General features: G+C 38.4%; 1 pseudogene; it reads right to left on the bottom strand.

Annotated features, from left to right (window-relative positions):
• Positions 1 to 14003, bottom strand: part of LOC147433564 (uncharacterized) — a 67187-nt pseudogene extending 53184 nt beyond the window's left edge.
• Positions 14004 to 15676: the final 1673 nt, after the last annotated feature.

Here is a 15676-nt window from a genome sequence, read left to right as displayed (position 1 = left end):
GAGATAATTTTTACACAAAAGATATTAGAGAGAGAGAGAGAGAGAGAGAGAGAGAGAGAGAGAGAGAGAGAGAGAGAGAGAGAGAGAGAGAGAGAGAGAGAGAGCATGATATACGTGGTTCACCTAATGTGGGCTACGTCCATGGGAAAGCAGCCTCTCAATGGCTTTAGTACTTCAAACAAGAAGTAAGTTACAAAGGGATTATACCCTTTTGGAGATCCCACCTTGCTTCACTCTCACCACCTCACAAAAACTTCACAATGCATCAAAAATCCATTTTTGTGTGCAGAAGAGGCTTCCTTTGATAGGCCAAAAGGGCTTCCCTCTCTCATGAAAGGCAGCCATGTGTAGCTGCCCTTCTGTAAACAAGTCCAAATCGGACCCTCCAATCTACCCATGTGTGGCCACCCTTGAGAAGACAAGTTTGCCCTTGAAATCGGCCACCGGCCATTGACTTTTGATCATCGGCCATTGACTACCGGCCAACGGCCAACTCGCCAAAGGACCCGCTGTTTTCCGACCACTTTTCGACCGCCATCCAACCATAAAATTACGACGAAAAGGAATATTGCGGACTGGCCGTGAAAATTTTGGCTTTCGATGAGTGATTTTTTGTCACGTGCACGATGGCTTCTCCTCATAACGGGGGCCTTACAAATGTGCATTTTTAATAGAAAAAATTACAAGGGATAAATCAGGCTCCATAAATAACAATCTCCCACTTTGGAGACTAATCTCCAAACCAAACCTGTGACTGCTTTCTATCTTGGCTTCTTATCCTTGAATGGCAATCGAAGATGAGCAGAAGCTCAACTTCTCCTTGTTGACCACCTTTGTAAACATGTCCTACAGGATTTTCACTTGTATGCACCTTTCCTAGCTTTAGTTGTCCCTCTTCCAAAAGTGTGCATATGAAGTGATATCTCACCTCAATATGCTTTGTCCTTGAATGAAAAGCTGAGTTCTTCACAAGATGGACAACACTTTGGCTATCACTGTGCAAGACACAATTTTCTTGTTTGAATCCAAGCTCTACTAAGAATATGTGAAGCCACATAATTTCTTTGCTTGCCTCCCTCATTGGTACATACTCTACTTCCGTGGTAGAAAGCGAGATCACTTTCTGCATCTTTGAAGCCCAACTTATTGATGTGCCTCCAACAGTGAAGACATAGCCAATAGTGCTCCTTTGAGTATCTTTGTCACCTGCCATATCTGCATCAACATACCCTTGAAGAAAAATATCATTTCCTCCAAAATACAAAGCATTTTTTCTTGTCTCTTTCAGATACCTAAGTATCCATTTCATAGCTTGCCAATGCTCTTTACCTAGGTTGTCCATGAACCTACTTACAACTCCCACTGCATGTGCAATGTCTGGCCTTGTCCAAACCATAGCATACATAAGAGAAGCTACCGTTGTAAGCATATGAAACTTTAGACATATCGGCTATCTCCTCTTGTGTCTTTGGACACATATCTTTGGTTAGTTTAAAGTGACCAGCCAAAGGTGTAGAAACTATTTTTGCATTTTGCTTTGCAAACCTTTCTAGTACCTTCTTGAGATAGCTTTATTGTCTTCTTTTTCCTATCCCTTGATATCTTCATACCAAGTATCCTCTTTGTAGTACCTAAATATTTCATTGAAAAAGATTTAGATAGCTCCTCTTTTAGGTCTTTGATGTCTTGCATGTTAGCACTTGCAATTAGCATGCCATCAACATACAACATTAGGATGATGAACTTCGCATCTCCCAAATTCTTTGTGTAGACGCAATGATCTGGGTTGCATCTTTTGAATCCATGATCCATGATCCATGATCCATCGATCAAACTTCAAGTACCATTGTCTTGATGCTTGATTTAAACCATTCAAGCTCTTCTTTAATTTGCAAACCACTTTCTCCTTACCTTTTACTTCATACCCCTTTGGTTGAAGCATGTAAATTTCCTCCTCTAAGTCACCATGAGGGAATGCCATATTTACATCCATTTTATCAAGATCTAAATCATGAGCAGCCAAGCCAGAAGGCTTAAGACAAGCTTTGCTGGATCGGGGTGTTGCCTAGGTCTTCTTTTTTGTTACACTCATCTGTAAGGAAATATGACGTAGCTAAGTAGATAATTGGATAGATTACTTAATGGAGAGAGATAATTTTTACACACGAGAGATTAGAGATTAGAGAGAGAGAGAGAGAGAGAGAGAGAGAGAGAGAGAGAGAGAGAGAGAGAGAGAGAACACACAATATACGTGGTTCACCCAATGTGGGCTACGTCCACAAAAAAGCATCCACTCAATGGCTTTAGTACTTCAAACAAGAAGTAAGTTACAAAGGGAATATACCCTTTTGGAGATCCCGCCTTGCTTCACCCTCACCACTTGACAGAAACTTCACAATGCACCACAATGCTTCACAAATCCATTTTTGTGTGCAAAAGAGGCCTCCTTTTATAGGCCAAAAGGGATTTCCTCTCTCATGAGAGGCACCCGTGTGTAGCCGCCCTCGTGTAGACAAGTCCAAATCGAACCCTCCAATCTGCCCATGTGTGGCCACCCTTGAGAAGACAAGTCCGCCTCTGAAATTGGACATCGGCCAAATGACCGGCCATTTTCTGACCACTTTTCGATCGTCGTCCGGCCATAAAATTCCGGCAAAAAGGAATATTCATGAAAACTTTGGTTTTCGGCGAGTGATTTTTCTTCACGCACAATGGCTTCTATTCATAAGAGAGGCCTTACAAATGTGCGTTTTTAATACAAAAAATTACAAGGGGTAAATCAGGCTCCATACTTAACATCATTCACACGGTTAGTGCATTGGGGGTTGAACGACCTACATAGATAATGCATCAAGGATCCTACCTTGGCTTTTCCTAAACACTCGATGCTATGCATGGAAGAGCCATGGTGCCTAAACTGGTATGATTGGTGTTGATACTCTACCACCTGCTGGTATTTGGGATCCTTTCAAAGTTCGGGTTCATGGCAGGAGACGAAGTGGCCTTAGTCTATGTTTGGCTTAGGTAGATTGGAGGTGTTCTGGATCACTCCCGACGAAGTGAAATTCTCTCTGTTCGTAGTAGAGCGAAAGTGGATGGGTGGACCAGTTGATCCCTACACGGGTCCGGTGCTCTGCTAGTTATTTTGTTATACTTCTTTTTTATGTTATGGTATACCCAAATTTTGTTATTGCATTAATACGTGGTTGCATGTTTCATTTAGATGGGGCATTTAAAGATTCTCTGTTGTCATTCTCTTGTGTCTTTAAGCACTTTATTTCACCCTCCACTATATTCTCTCTCTCTCTCTCTCTCTCTCTCTCTCTCTCTCTCTCTTTCTCTCTTTATTCCCGCAATGCGTATACACATATATTCACCCTCCACAATGTTCTCTTTTCTTGAGTATGCTTTCATTCATAACACCCATTCAGAGGTAGTACTGGTCTCTAGGTGCCTTTGGATGCAGTCCGACTCATGGCCTAAACTCCATGCTAGGTCAGGTGCTAAGAACTCCTCCCCTATGCAAATGTTTTGGAAACTCTGATGTATATTGGAAATTGTATATGCAAAATTGGATAAAGGTGTAAATTGTGTATTTTGTGCATAGACCCTTGGGGAGGGGTATCTCTCACCTGGTATCATACCCTATGCTTAAGTTTATGGGGATATCCTAAGACCTGGTACTAGTTGGGTTAGTTATGCATCATGCACGCAATCATGCATGCTGTTTGGGAAAGGATATTGTATTGATGATGCATCTATGAGTGACATTGATTGGTAGGATCTACTATTTGACTTGTCTTTTTGTATGAAATTATGTGGTCTGAGTTATGGTGAAGTGGTTGAAGTGTTCAACAACGGTATTGGGACTTCTTTGAATTTTTGTTGTAACAAATGGCTCTTAAAGTGACGTCTAAATGCTTTAGCAAGGGAAACGAGGTTTTGACCATAGTGTTCACAATATGGCAAAACGTTTATCAAGCGATGCAAGGGAACTCTTTTACTTATAAATCGGGACCAAAGTCTTTTTAACACCAAGAAACACTTGTTGGAAGAGTGTTGACCGTAGTTACCTTATCCGTCACCAAGAACCCTTCCGTCAGTTCTTTATTTACGTTGATGATAGTCCAAGAGACTGGTTTGCCAATCTCAAGCTACTTCAACTCAGAATGTGGTTAGGTATAGAAGATATGTTCTACTACTTGGCAATGTGCTCCCAAATGCTAAGACTTGCCAAAGTTACCAAGAAGTTTGAAGCTCTTGTAGTTGTCACAGGGAAAGAAAAGCTAGAAGATAACTATAGACCATGTTGTCACGTGGGGGTTTGAGAGAAAACCCAGCCATGAGAGTTAAAAGAATATTTAGAGAGTTGGCTCCAAAACATCAGTAATATTGTAATAAGATCATAAAAATCAAATTTTGATAAATAAAGAGCATAGACTCAATTTTGGTCCATATGTGTACTAAGTCTTCTCTCTCCTTGTCTTGTTTTTAGATGGATCTTCTTAATTGTCTAGATGAACTCCCAAGCGATTTTGCACAAAAAGTATATTTCAACTATGTGGTTGGATTCAATATTCATTGGGGAGTTGAAGTAGTTCGAGCTTCAAAGGGGCTAGAGATTATCTTGCTCCAAACACTTACGTAGCATGGGAGTTGTATGTTGAAGCCCAACCTGAACATCAAACTCAAGTGCCTAATATGCATATGACCGACCCACGGCTTTGGGTCAAGAAAAAGATCCATGAAGGTGACATCAAAGTACAAGGATATGTTCTTTACCTTAACATGTGCTCGCATCGGGACATACCAAGCTGAGGGATCATTCTTCATAAGAAGGCCCTCATAATAAATCAAAGATACGGCTTCTGTGAACATGTCATAATCAGAGCTTGAGAGAAGTCAAATGGCGCCAATCAGTTTTATTATGTACCTCAGGATTGGTTCAATAGAGTCACATACCTATTCTTAAATACAATCCTCACAATGTCACTACCATTACCTTTGATGACTATGAGAAGCCTATATGCATTAGTGACTTTGCTCAGGCACATCCAATGACAGTGAACTCGAGTAGATATTTCTATAAAAATGACGTAAATGAAAGACACGCTCATGTAAATTGCTTGAATGCAATACCGTCCACGGACGTATCTTGAGGGGAAGGATGGTAAGAGAAGGAGGATGTGAATCTTAGTGCACAAGTTAAAGTTCTAAACTTTGAAACTCAAGACGTAAACAAATATAAGGGTAGAACCTTGGTTATAGGAACCAAGAATTGGTTCATAGGACCCTTTTGTATTTATGTATCTTACTAAAAGTACCATATGTCTTTTTGGCTCTTATTGCTATAAAATCTGATTTTGATCTGATTTATATTGTTTTAAGGCCATAATATTTGAGCTTTGATCTTTTGTTTTGCCATTTTAACTAACTTGAGTGATGGGGTGTGTGTGTAGATGACTTACATCTTACCTCTAAGGCTATGGGCGAAAATACTCTCACCCCTCATGGTGGAAGAGCATCTTCAGATCGCAGTGGAAGTGCAACAACTTGTCACTACCACACATGATGGGATAGAGAAGAAAAGGTTATTACCCATGGATTGTATTGTGCCTAATACATTCCGAGCTTGGTACCATTACATTGTAAGAAACCCCGAGTTTAGACCACCCGTACATAAACCCTCACTCGTTGGGAGTATTGAATGGATTCAATCCAAGTTGGGAAAGGAGACCATTGTCACTAACCAAATGTTTTATATAAATGTTTATAAACGTACCCAAAGGAAACCTGGATAGCTAGGAACATACTTCCCTTAGTAATGGCTATGGGATGTTTCAACATTGTCATGTTCAATGAATGGGACCATCAATGCCAGACCAATGACCAATATTCCCTTAGTCCCGTACCTTGGAAGTTGTTGTTTGAATTGTTTGGAAAGCCCATAATCCAATATCCTCACCATTAATTTTTTTTTACAATGCTTATAACAGATCCCAGTGCCTTGCAGATTGTGCCAGAACATACACAGCTCTGATGGATAGGCCCAACACACTGGATGTGTTTACTAAAGACTCTGCTTACTTTGACAACTACTTCAATTACATAAAGGAAATAGTTCAACTAAACAATTACTTACTCAGTAGTGGTATGATTCACATGCTAATGAGGAAATGCTCCAACCAAAGATCAAGAAAGATTTTTGGGATCAATTGTTTGCTGATGTACTCAAAGAATGGGATAGCTATGATCCATTGGTGGGAGAATGTCACAATGTCAACTACCAGGTGCATTATGTCAGAGCCATTAGGATTTATTAGAAACTTTTGAGATACTTTGTAGCTTTTTGAACCCTAAAGTTTTTGAAATGTATTAATTGATTTAATTTATTCATTATTCCTTCTCCTACTCTTTTGTCTTATCCTCAACTGTCTATTTTATTTTGCTAAAAGAACTTTGAGCTGACAAGAATATTGTACTAAGAATGACCTTGGTTGATATGGTGCAGTAAGTTACCATGCCTCCTAGAGGAAATGTGATTGTTGCTAACGCCAATGTACCTATTTCTCCTTAACAAACCATCATTGATAGGGACATAGATGCTATGATTCACAAGTTTCAACCTGCAAATTAGCGAGGAAGGCAACTATGTAGACAAAGTTCTTGAAGATTGGATTGAGTGCATGGATGATTACTTTGATTTGGCTCATTCATCTACAGAGAAAAAAGCTATTATTGCTAAGTTAAAATTAGAAAAGAAATTCAAGTGTTGGTGGAGAGACCATTGCACAAAGAAGGATGTTGACCCGAATGTAGAAACTTGGGATTATCACAAGACTCAGTTCAAGAAAAACTAGTAGAACAAAGTTTATTATTCAAATCGTATGAATGAGTTTCTTGATTGTACTCAAAGAACCAAAGATCTGAAATCATACTATCAACATTTTTCAAGTATGCTCCAACTGGGATGCCTCAAGAGGTCAAGGTATCTTGATTCGTGTTAGTGTTACACAATCCTATAAAGACTAGATTCTAGAGACTTTGTCTTACCTACTCAAATTAGAATTTCAAAAATTTTAGAACTAGATCGCCTACAGCTCAGCGGAACTTCAAGCAGTAGAACTTTAATCATAATCAGAGACAACCTCAAAACCAAGGAAACTTTAGACCAAGAAATCCACCTTTTGTCCAAAACAGACTGCCCGCCAATAACAACAACAAAAACAATGGAAATAAATTTAACCATCAACCTCGTACAGGAGGAGTACATCAAAGGCCTCAAGGAAGAACTCAAGTTAACAGAGTTCAAGGTGCTCGAGATGAAGGGAATCAAGAAAATGCGTATGTTCATGTTGCAATTCAACATCTGGGAGTGAATGAATAATTTTTAATGATTCAAACCCCAACAAAGTATCATAGTTATCATTTTTACCTTATCGATTGATTTTGGGAGTACACATTCTTTCATATCTCATAGGCATATTAGAAACCTCTTTTCTTACAATGGAATTAGCTATGGGTAGGAAGGTTAAATCTTCTACTTTAGTGGGTAACTTGAATTTTGTTTTGGATGGTCACAATACTTCTGCAAAATTCAGAGTCTTACCCATAGGAGTCTATGATGGAATCCTAAAAATTAGTATGGGTAGGAAGGTTAAATCTTTTACTTCATTGGGGGTAACTTGAATTTTGTTTTGGATGGTCACAATACTTCTACAAATGTCAGTGTCTTACCCATAGGAGTCTATCATGGAATCCTAGAAATGGATTGGCTTAAGGTTAATGATGCTCACATACATTGGAAAGATGCTTCATTGACTTTTGTAAATAACCAAAACTCCAAAGTTACAAATATTGAGAAACGGGGGAAACCTAAACTCAAACTAGTGAACTTTACCAAACTTATGAAGAGTCATTAGGAAGAATGAAATGATTTATGTAGTAAAGCTTAACCCTAAGGATAAAAAGCTATATTCACCTGAAACCCAAATGGATAACGGAATTTGATGATGTATTTTCCGAAGAACTTTCACAGTTTACCGCCTAAGCGTGAATTTGATCATGCAATAGAGCTTATTCTAGGAGCTCAACCAATTGCTTGTATGTCATACAAAATGTCAGTACCTGAATCTGCAGAACTCAAAGAGAAAGTTACTCAACTTCTTGAACAAGGCTTCATTTGACCTAGTGTTTCTCCATGGAGTAATCCTCTTCTCTTTAATGGAATGAAGGATGGTACTCTACGTCTTTATATTGATAATCATGGATTGAATCAGGTAACGATCAAGAATAAGTATGCAATACCAAGGATTGATGAGTTACTTGACCGATTATATGGAGATTCTATCTTCACAAAAATTGATATTAAGTCAGGGTATTACTAAATCTGAGTCAAGAAAGAGGATATACCAAAGGCAGGATTCAACACTCGTTTTAAAAATTATAAATTTACGGTTACGCCTTTTGGACTTACCAATGATTTTGCAACTTCTAATCTTTTCATGACCGATTTGTTTCAAGATCTTGATGATTTTATTCTTGTCTTCTTTGATGATATCCTGGTTTACTCAAGAAACAGAGAAGAACATGAACAACACGGACGACGAGTACTTGAACTTCTGCGTCAAAATCAACTTTATGCTAAGTGTAGTAAATGCACCTTCTTCACTGACAAGGTGGATGATTTGGGATTTGTTGTATCCAAGGATGGTGTTTCTACTGATCCAAGTAAGATCGTGTTGGGAGAAAGGGGGGAGACCAGTTGCTTAAAATAACTCAACACTTGTTCGCAAACATCACCATCAACCTGTCAACCTCTTTCCCCCAATTTCCAAGCGTGCGTGCGCGTGCACACACACACACACACACACACACACACCTAGACTATGATCCACACACACACACACACACTAAAGCATAGAATTGACAGAGACAATCTGTAAGAACGTGTAAGAACATGGAAGAGAAGATGTATACTTAATTAAAGAGTACACAAGAAACACAAAATAGCTTAAGAGAGGAGAGATGGAAAATTGAGAGCATCTACACAAGAAAGGCTTAAAATCATAGCCCCAAACTCCACGTCACCTCTCTTGTGGAGTTGGTATTTGGTATTTGATATTTGATATATTATTGGTGCCAAAATTGAAGGCCCCTCCTTTACACTTTAGTTCCACTTTAGTTATGAGTGGTACACACTAGTTATTGCATGACCCTCTTAAGGTGGGTTCTCACTGTCCTATTTACAAAGGAGCCATAGTGGCTTATTTCTAAAATACCATGCTAGAATAAAATGACAGAGAATTATTATTTGTCGGCGCCTCCTCGTCAACTCCGAGAGTTCCAATCAACAAACCAACATGCACTCACTGTTAGTAAAATTCAAATAGACAGCACATAATTAGCCATTAAGCCATCTATCCCAATTGCAGTTAATCACATGCAACAGGAGGGTGCCCAGTCTTGTAACATCCGTCCCACCAGGGATAGCAACTGTCCTCAATTGTTCACTAAAGAATCAAATGGACCGTGAGTGATGGAAAGTGTGGAGAAGGTCTGGGAAGTTGCAGATTTTTTTTTCAAGCATCCATTTGGCATTCTCTCGAGGGTGGCCTTTAAGGGTCAAAAGATAGCGGTTATAAACCATGCTAGTGTGTGTGGTGGTGGTCTTGTGATCAACTGTTTGTACAGGGATGAGTTGTTCTTCTTGGTCCACAAGTGAAGGTGGATCCTCATAAATGTGATGTGTAGTGAGGGTCCTTTGAAAGGTCTTAAAAGACTAATGTGGAAATCATTGTGAATGTGCCAATGTGAAGGTAGGTCTAAACAAAATGAAACATCGTTGAACACATTAAAATTTTTGAAAGGGCCATAAAAATAAGGAGCAAGTTTAGCAAAAACATTAGTATCAACACTTTTGATCCTTCGTTTTTCAATGCAAAGCATAACATAATCACCTTCTTTGAGTTGGTGTGCCTTGCGGTGCTTGTTAGCATGCTTAGTGTAAAGTTGTTGTGAGTGTTTAATGAAAAATGCACACTTGCATAAATATCACAAAAATTACTAGTAAAATCATCAGCGGCGGCAGACACAATATTGGAAAGACAAGAATTAGGAGTAGACAGAGAATGACCATAAACAATTTCAAATGGAGATTTACCTGTGGAAGTGTGAGTGGTGTAGTTATATGAAAACTGTAGAATATGTAGGTAATCATCCCATTTCTTGGGTTGAGAAGAAACATAAGTTTTTAACAATTCAATGATGGTACGATTAGTGACTTTGGTTTGACCATAAGACTCAAGATGGAATGCAGAAGTAAAATCAAGTGTTGTTCCAAGATTTTCAAAAACAGTAGTCCAAAAAGCACTACAAAATTTGGAATCTCGATCCGATATTATAACTTTAGGCAAACCATGATGTGGAACAACGGCTTTAAGAAATAGAAGTGTAACTTGATGTGCTGTGAGTGTTTTCTTACAAGGAATGAAATATGCTTGTTTGGAGAAAGGGTCAATGATAGTCCAAATCATATCGTGCTTGTGAGCAATTGTGGAAATCCAGTGACAAAATCCATTGAAATATGTTTCCAAGGTTTTTCAAGAATAGGGAGAGGGTGTAAAAGTCCCAATCTCTTGCATGTTGCTGCTTTGTCCTTTTGACAAATTAAACAAGTTGAAATATATTGTTTAACATCAATTTTCATAGTAGGCCAAAAGAAATCATGACATAAATTTTGAAAAGTAACAGCAAATCCTTTATGTCCAGCATAGGGTGGTTTGTGTAACACTTCAATGATCAATGTATGAAAAGGTTTAGTTACACATAGTTTTTGTTTGAAATAAAGAAAGTTGTCTTGAATAGTGTATTTCACAAATGTGTGCACAGAGTTCTAAGTCATATGCAACCATGTGGTCTTGAAATCATCATCTTGTGCATGATTGTCAGGCACTGAATCAAATGAAGTACTCGTAATAGTTGATAGATTATTAAGAGAGGGTATTTGACTCAAATCATCAGCTACAACATTCTCCTTACCAGGTTGGTAATGAATGTTGGGTTGAAATTTTTTAATGAAGGCAGCTCACTTAATATGTCTATCATCTATGAGACAGTAAATACTTGATACTTTGTTGATCAATTTTGATGATTAAATCAACACCCATTAAATAGCCCTTCCAAATTTTCAAAGCATGCACAACAACAGTTAACTTTTTGTCATACGTACTAAATTTTTCTTCAGATGGTTTAAACTTACGACTTTCAAATGTGAGTGGATGATTATCTTGCATAAGGACTGCATCGATAACTTTTCCACTAGCATCAGTGACAACGACAAAGAATCGTCTATCAAAATCAGGCAATTGCAGTACTGGTGCATTTATCAAAGCATTTTGAGTGCATTAAAGGAACTTTCTTGCAAATGAGTCCATACATAAGGAGAATTTTTCTTTAACAAGAGATTGAGGTAATGAGATTTGTAAGCAAAGTTACGTACAAACTTCCTGTAATAACTGCATAGACCAATAAAAGAACGAAGTTCATGCAAATTTTTGGGTCTAGGCCATGCTTGAATAGCTTCAATTTTCTTAGGGTCTACATGGATTCCCTTGCCCGATACAATGTATCCCAAATATTTGATTTTAGATTGGAAAAAAGAACTCTTTTCAGGATTCAGATACAAGTGGGTGTGTGCAAGTAGTTCAAATACACGTGTTAAATGCTCTTTGTGTTCTTATTCTAATTTACTAAATACAAGAATGTCATCAAAGAATACAATCACAAAATCTTGATGGTGAATGAAAATTCTGTTCATCATGCGTGTGAATGTGGCTGGTTTGTTAAACCAAATGGCATGACAAGAAATTCATAGTGTCCAGTTTGTGTTCTGTAAGTAGTTTTGTATACATCTTGATCAAACATTTTGACTTGGTGATACCTTGATTTGAGGTCACTTTTGCTAAAGATGGTTGCCCCTTTCAGTTTGTCTAATAGATCATCCACTCTAGGAATAGGAAACCTATTCTTGATGGTGATCTTGTTTAAATCCCTGTAGTCAATACACATACAAAAAGTCCCATTTTTCTTCTTAACAAGAAGTATTGGAGCTCCATAAGGTGAACTACTAGGTCCTATACGTCCTCGATCAAGAAAGTCAATGATTTGAGTTTGTATCTCCCTATGTGCAGTTGGATTTACACGATAAGAAGATTACAAGGAGGTTCACTACCCGATATACTATCTACTTTGTGGCCTTCTGGGCATGAAGGTGGTATTCCAGGTGGTAGATCATGCATGAAACAATTCTAAAATTGTGAGAGAAAATCATCATGTGATGAGTTACGCGAGGTTTCGATTTCAACGCAAGTTTGATTTACCAACACTAGATATGTTTTCCCTTGTTTTTGAATGGCTCTTTTGGCTTGAGTGTGAGAAAGGAGTGGAAATGTTTGGTGTGCTAGTGTTGCTTAGATGGAAAACGTTTTATTATTATGAGTGAGAGACATGGTACGTGTTTTATAATTAATCAACGGATCAAATTCATGACAAAATGGCATTCCCAAAATCATATCAAGACCATGCAATGGTGCTACCAAAATTGTATGTGCTTGTGTAAATTCACCAATGAAAACTTCAATAGTGACTTGCGTTTTGAAATTAAAATGTTGATTATTAAAAATAGTTTTGAGTTTGTGAGGTGAAGAAATTTTAGAGAGAGATAGCCGTTGTGCCAACCATGCAGAAATAAAATCATGGCTACATCCATCGTCTAAAAGAATGGTGACACTTTCACCCTTGACTGTGGCTTGCAATTTAAACAAAGTATGAGGAGATATAGGAGTACCTGAAGATGGGTTTTCATCACGATCATACTGAGGATCATATCCCTCATTGTAATTAGCTTCCATTTCATTGTCGTCGAGATTAGCATCTTCGATGAGGTTAACAGTAGCACTATTGGGGAAAGTGTTGTTGAAGGGTTTTTGACTTGGATTTTGGTTGACTCCATTGGGTTGGTCATCATTGGATTGGCCATTGCTCTTAGCAAGACTTTTTGGACACTTATCTGCATAGTGACCATATTGAAAACATTTGAAACACTTTATCTTTTTATTACCATTAGAGTTTTGAGCAGGACGTTGGTTGAAAGAATTTTGGTTGCCTCGTTGCTGCGTGTTGTTGTTATTGCTGCTATGAGGTTGAGAAATTATAGCAAAATTGTCAAATCTGCATCTCTTGAAAAAGGTATGGCTTTGATGTTTGTTCGTGTCAAAGTTAGGAGAGAAAGAAGCTCTCTTGTTCGGTTAGTGTTAGCAGTTTTTTCGGTGTGAGAGGGTTGTCCACCTTTCTTCTTCTCCGCATTAAGGGCCAAATTAATAGGCTTTGATACTGGATCTGGTTCAAACATATCTACCTCAACACCAATTTGTAGTGCTAAGCCAGATATATATTTACGCTTTAATTTCCTGCAATTGACATGTCAAGAATTTGCAATTGAATTAAACAGTTCCAAAAACTATCAATATAACCTTGGACATCTTGATTTCGACCCTGTCAAATTAAATCCCAATGGTGTCGTGCTTTAGCTTATACTGTGTGGGCAAAAATTGAGGTAGAAACAACTTTTTGAATGCATGCCAGGTACGTGGTCTTTTCCCGTGCTGTTTGGTGGTGTTCCACCACATTGTAGCCCTACTGGTGAGATGATTTGATGCACATTTTACCATTTCACATTTGGGAAAGTCTTCATCATGAAAATAGTCATCTAATTGACTAACCCATGCTAGAACCGTGCTAGCATCTTTAGTGCCATCAAAATCCTTGAAAGTGAAGGCTTTTCTGCTAATTTTGTTTTGCTTGGGTACCATTGCAGATTCTATGCGTGCAGAATGCAATAATTTATCTTCAAGCTCTTACCTTTGCATGTGTTCATACGTGAGAGATTGCTGTAGATTGGGAAGCTGCTCAACAACTACGGGTGCTTGTGGAAGGTGTGGCATGATTGCTTGCTTTTCTTAAAATTTTTCCCTTTTTTTTCTTTTTAATATGTGTTTTGAAATTTAAAATGGCTATATGGATATTTTTACAGATGCAGTATGCAAAATAAGTGAGAGAGAGAGTAAAAGAATTAGCAAAAATAAAATGTGCTTAGCTTAAGATTGCATTAACGTCCAGTCCAGAATGGCAATGTGCAAGGAAATTTCCAAAAAGGTGAGCAGAGAGACGGTTGGTCTGTGAGTCGCTCAAGTTCGTGGCATCCAATCTCTCGTGTCCCCAAAAATAATGGCAATACAATGGCAATTTATGCTACTGTTCATCGTAAAATTAAATTGGTAGAGTCTGTGATAGTTGCAAACGGCGTAGCTTGAGCAGGCTTTGAATTTTTAACCATGGAATTTTTTTTTTTTGAAGAGTATGCAGCTAAAGATAACCTCTAACGACTGCGGTTGATAAACGGCCAAATTTCTCTTTGAACCAACAAAAAGAAAAATATTGATGTTGGGCAGCGGAAAAGTTTGTAATTAGCAATTGTCCACTGTGTCGTCAGCCGTCCAAAGGCTTGGGATAGGGTGAATTCCCTCTAAAGAGGAGATATATATATATTTTGTTTTTGTAACTCTTGGGCAGCCAAACAGTTAAGTAACACTTTAACTCAAGTGTAAATTGCATGAGTTTTTTTTTTTTGAAGGCCAAAATAAGCCTGGCAGCGTGCAGTGGATGATGTCATCAACGCAAGAGGGAGAGAAGGGACAAGGCCACTTTTGCAGGCCATTTTAGGCTTTGTGAAAGAAGGATGAAGTAACCGGCAGACCTGGGCACCCCTATTGGGGTTGATTGTGACACCTTTGGTGAAGGTCGACAGAGAGTCTTTTTATTTCGGCCAAGCTTGGTTCCCATACCCACTTGGACAAAGACTATACAATTTTCAAGGGCTTTGTGTGTGTGTAGATGGGTCTTCTCACGATCGTGGAGACTTGGAAATCTTAGTTTTGATTAGCTCTTGGGTCGATTTTGCTTCTTGTCGGCTTGATTTCTTCTTCCACTTTTCCTTCTCTTCCTTTACGCCTCCTGATGCCGAGTTTCTTGTCTTGACTTCTTCTCAAACTACTTCTAAGCCTTCTCACTGTCAAGCCCAAATCACCGACTTGATTCCAACTCCTTGAAATTCAAAGTTTTCTCAACTCCTTCTTTGAAAGCCCTTGCAAATTCGTCTTAGTTTACAGGATTGATGTCGTTGATTCATAAATCTCTTTTAAAATCAACTTCGATTGCCAATTTTGTTGAACCCAAGGCTCTTCCAAATCTTCAAATTCCTCTGCTTTCTTTGACCTCTTGCTCTCTCTCGCCTTCACGATAGGAATTATCCATCAATTAAAATTTAAATTGAGCATACCGAATCTCGATGTCGATAATCAAATTAATTTGTTGATTCATTGATTCATCGCCGATTAGCTTCAATTTGCAAATTTGATATTTCCAGTTGGAAAATTCCTCTTTGGATTTGAAATTTTGATTGCCAATTTTCTCAAACCTGAGGCTCTGATACCACTCTTGGGAGAAAGGGGGAGACCGGTTGCTTAAAACAATTCAACATAATCATCAACCTGTCAACCTCTTTCCCCCAATTTCCAAGCGCGCACACACACACACACCTAGACTATCTCACACACAC

This window comes from Adiantum capillus-veneris, chromosome 19 (assembly GCF_014529385.1).
Source record: "Adiantum capillus-veneris isolate H3 chromosome 19, ASM1452938v2, whole genome shotgun sequence".
NCBI classification, from domain to species: domain Eukaryota; kingdom Viridiplantae; phylum Streptophyta; class Polypodiopsida; order Polypodiales; family Pteridaceae; genus Adiantum; species Adiantum capillus-veneris.
This window is presented reverse-complemented; position numbering and strand designations above follow the sequence as displayed.